This window comes from Glandiceps talaboti, chromosome 12, assembly GCF_964340395.1.
Source record: "Glandiceps talaboti chromosome 12, keGlaTala1.1, whole genome shotgun sequence".
Taxonomy (NCBI): Eukaryota; Metazoa; Hemichordata; class Enteropneusta; family Spengelidae; genus Glandiceps; species Glandiceps talaboti.
Genome location: NC_135560.1, coordinates 21154893 through 21159164, shown reverse-complemented (window position 1 = coordinate 21159164; position 4272 = coordinate 21154893). Strand labels below are relative to the sequence as shown.

General features: G+C 34.7%; 1 non-coding gene across 1 annotated transcript; it reads right to left on the bottom strand.

The window, feature by feature from the left end:
* Positions 1-817: 817 nt before the first annotated feature.
* On the bottom strand, positions 818-889 carry Trnac-gca (transfer RNA cysteine (anticodon GCA)). The gene has a single exon. It is a non-coding gene; the product is annotated as a tRNA-Cys (tRNA).
* Positions 890-4272: the final 3383 nt, after the last annotated feature.

Below are 4272 nucleotides of genomic sequence, written 5' to 3'. Positions count from 1 at the left end.
GTCTCAAAAAGTTGATTTTTATGCATTCACTCCCCACTCAAAAAGTGCATGGTTTCATGTCAACTGAAAGTCCTGGTGATTCCAATATCGATGCACTAGAAACTCCGCAACTGAAGCTAAGACCGCTAGATTCTTGGAACTATTTTTATATCCTAAATCATCTATACCAGTCTTTGTCTATTCAGATTAGCTTCTATAACTGTTCAGTGAATATCACCATGTACATACATTTTATAGGCCGAAAATGGGACCTTGCTTAGGGACTGTGACTACAGAATGTATTCTCGATTTGATTGGCCAGCGTCTCCGTACAGCGAAAAGTAGAAACATGTCTGTTTAAATATTGAGCACCTTGACTTTACGATTACTTACTAATAGTTGTTTTTATGTATTCGGATTTAAAACCAACATCAGAAATTACTGTGGCATGCATGTTCGAAAAAAGTGAGTAAAAAGCGATTTACTTCACACCAACCACGACGCTAGCTGTATGGAATTCTGAACCTCTTGCATTGTACAAAACACAGTTAAATTAATATCAAACGAAAACAGTGAAGGCCAATACATCATAACACTAATTATCCAAAACAAACATTAAAATTTATATTAAAATAGCACAATTGAATTACCTTAGATTGTAAATAATCTAGGCTGCTTCAGTCACTGACCTAAATGCCTTCAATTTATCTGTCAATCTAGGCACACTGTGTTACGATAAATTAATAATATTTGCAGTGTTTATGTTGTGCTGTGTTTGTTCACACCGCATACACGCGCATTTAACACGTTTCATTTCTTGTTAGTAATAAAAGAATAAAGGGGACACCCGGGATCGAACCAGGGACCTCTCGATCTGCAGTCGAATGCTCTACCACTGAGCTATATCCCCTCCTTATCGATACATATGTTTATGTTGTTATCACTATGCCATATGCTTTTGCGATATGTTCTTGTAGTTTTGAAAATGCACGATGCCCATGGTTCGCCGATGTGTACTTTTATATTGGGTGTATTCATCATATGTGACTGTTATAGTCAACCACGTTATTGATATTAATATTTTTGATATGTGTGTGGCACGTATGTCCTGTAGTAGCGATACACTTTTTACAGTAGTGGTTAATAACTTGTATCATGCAATACGGTTCTTTACACAGGTGTGTAACGTCATCACAATACCTCTCACGTGACAATTATGGTCTCTCGTGACCCGACCAACCACAGAAACCGTTCAGCAAATCTCGATTTGTTTGAATATCAGTCTTTGTTGAATAATAAAACTTTTACCAGAAACGTATTACTCTCTTTCGAATTCACTGTAACAGAGAATGTAATACGATATAGCGTCGAAGACAAATTTGAGAAATGCCCCCCCCCCCCAAAAAAAAAAAAAAAAAAAAAAAAAAAATTACAATATATCTTATAATTGTAAGTATCATTAAAAATACCTGGACGTTTGTCTCTTGGGTATTCTGGACATAGCAATTACAAATGATTTATAAAAAGTACTGTTTAAGTACTTTTTATAAATCATTTGAAAACATTATGTTTTACACATGCTTTAAATATGATTACCATATACACGTTAAAGGATGGCCACTGTCCGAGTGAAAGCATACGCTCAATGTCTGCCGGTATTGTTTAATACTGAGATTGCCGATGGAATTTGGGAATTTTTCGGGGAATTTTGTGTGTGCTCTTGGTACCTTGAACCTCCGACACGAGGGGAGTTTTCTGAAGTAGCATAGGAATTTTGGATTTATGCACCCAGTATTTATGTGAATTTTAAAGTAGCATTTGTTTTCACGTTCCTTTGAGTACAGTTGAATGGGTGGACAGTCAGCTGGGATGCCCAAGAATGTCAAACTCAGAACCGCAACTTCAAGTAGAAAGTCAACAGAAAAGTCAATCTTAATGTAAATTTATTGGCCTTGCCTTTGTCACGAGAAACCGGATAGAATTTTAACGAAAATATATATCAACCTTGAAAGTACATTCAATTACAAATGTGACGACTTTATCGACACAAGCTGAAAATGTTTGTATTGGTTTTCAAATCTAAAAGTGTTCAATTATAGTTACTTAACTTTACTTGTACATTCAGTTATTCATGTCTTCTCATGTTCCATGTTCATTTTTTTAACTTGAGTATTTTACACGGGAGAAACAGTTTCACCTTCTCGTCGAAAATTTTATATCAACCCGTTCACAAGCTGTCAGTTATTCAGTTAATCGGGCAGTCACCCCAATTTTAGGACTACAGTCAATAGCCCTTTTCTCTCTCGTAACCCAATTCGTTGTGTATACAGCTGGAATCCTATGCACGCGCTATTCCGGAGTATTCTTAAACCAATCGGATGCATGGTGTATGTTCAATAGTGAGATGTTTGAAAATAGACATTAAGTGGTTTAGATTAATCAGAATATAGACGATTATAAAAATAGTGAGGTATATAAATGTAAAACTTAGATAGTAACTATGACGTCATCGGAGTTGTGAAATGACATTGACGGATGGAGACAGCACTATATACATTATTGGTTGGCCGTACATGCACGTTTTGTGTCCGTTTGAATGATATCATATTTAGCCACAAGTGGAATTTTATTAAATCGAATGTTGATAGAAAGATCGATTCAACTGTTTAAATTGTCAAATTTAAAAGGGACATAATTACATATATTTTTACAGGGAGTTTAGTATATAACAAATCCAAAGAGGACAATGCTTATAATATGCCATGATTTCACGTGAATGAAACTGGAAATCTGAAAATAATTGGTATTCATTTACGAGCATTAACTTATTGAATTTTATTCTTCGACTTTAATGATGACCAATCATGTGTCATCATCAACGAAGAACAAACAAAGCTCTTTGGTCATAGCAGATTGTATGTAAAATTACACATTGCATTAATAGCTACTTTATGAAGTCGCATAACTTTTTACACAACTTTCTTGTTGACGTTTAGGATTTTAATAAGATATTAAGCTTTTAGGAATACAATATGTCACCTATATATATATGAGGTATTTGTATAGATCAATATATTGCATGTTATTTATGCATTTAAAAAACAGAATAGTAAACTTTTTTTTTTCAATTTTGCAAATTAAAAACGCACGTGCTGAAAAGGATCATACCACATGTTCCTATACATGTACGAGATTTTAGATATTCCAGTTGAAATCGTTGCCATGGAATCGAAACATGACAATTCCACGTCATTATAGATATTGTACATTTTATGGAGATGAGAGGAAATGTTAGTCACCAGGATTGGGAGAACATTAGATAAAGAGTTACTGTTGTCCTATTCAACAAACAAACAAACGAACAAACAAACAAACAAACAAACAAACAAACAAACACACACACACACATACATACATACATACATACATACATACATACATACATACAGACGAACTAACAAAAACGAACAAACAAACAGACAAATAAACAAACAAACAAAAAACGAACAAACAAACAAACAGACAAACATTGGAGCATTGCTGTATGGGATATGTTACATGTCATCTTCTCCCTACTTGTACAGTCATTGACATATGGCCTCTTTACGTCACGGCAAACAGTAGAACCTCCCCCCCGCCCTCAGACGACACAGACTTGTTTTGAGAAATCGAAACGTTACCGTGCCCTCCATCGAATTTAAGTTTCACTGTTAAATCATTCAATTTTCTTCTTTAACAATTTTTGATTTACATCTAACAACACTTCTGTGATGACAGACCACTACATACGTATACATCGTGAGCTACGACAGACGTCTGTGTCTAGTGAATTCCGTACAGATAAAACACCATTCAGTATTATCATCATAAGTTTATTTGGTCTTTTGTATATAGTAGAATACAACGCTCAAACGAAGACCAATTTATTTACCTTCACTTGCAGTAATGAAATTAAAGAGGTAGACTGTCCAACATCGTGTTACCATGGTTAACTCATTTGATATCTCCTCTAAAGGATAATCTGTATACCCAGAGTTGATTACTACAAATAGGAGGGGTGGTACACATAAAGTTGAATTGGATTTTGTATCTTAGAGACAGTCAGTGTGAAACGCCTGTAAGTCGGTCACTTACATAATTTACCAAAAGCCACCCATAACTAAAATTGAAACGAAGAAATAACACGAATGTGTGTGTATCATAAAACACCGAATTCCTGGCGATCTGATATTTGAAATATTTTATTTAATAAATAATGCATCGATAATGAGTATTGATCTACAGGGACCAAAA